Raw genomic sequence first — 701 nt, forward strand, 5'->3', positions numbered from 1 at the left:
CTTTATTCATCTTATGTGTGAATATATATATATATATATTTTAATAATTTATATTTGAATAAATAAAACTATTGTAGATAGACATATAAATATAAAGATAAACCATTTAAAGTGTTCCTCAATTATATGTATATTATAATATATATATATATATATTTTATATACATATTATATGTTCTTGTTGAATGGAATTATATTTTATATAGAAAAAGATATAAATAAATATAATATGTGTAAAGTTTATATCCTTTAAGTTTATAATATAGAATAATAATTGAAGACATTTTTTTCTTATGTTTAGATAAAAATGAAAAATAAAATATCAAGATGGGGAATGATATATAAATATGATATATATTATATATATATATATATATATATATATATATTATGTATATTTTTTATCCCGTCTACATATGTGTGTGCGATATTCGTAAGAATATTTTTTTTCCTTAAAAGAAAAAAGAAAAAGCTATCTATGTTAACATATATATATATATTATATGTATTTTTTTTTTTTCTTTTGCTTTTATCTTTAGATATAAACATTTACATTGTAATGTCTCTTAGGTAAAAAATATTTATTTTTTTTAACAAAAAAAAAGATATATATATATATATATATATATATTTAACAGTTGAATATTCTAATTTATTACAAATAAAAAATATAACTGTTCAAAAAAAAAAAAGAAAAAGAA

Source organism: Plasmodium reichenowi, chromosome 1, assembly GCF_001601855.1.
Source record: "Plasmodium reichenowi strain SY57 chromosome 1, whole genome shotgun sequence".
Classification (NCBI taxonomy): Eukaryota; Apicomplexa; class Aconoidasida; order Haemosporida; family Plasmodiidae; genus Plasmodium; species Plasmodium reichenowi.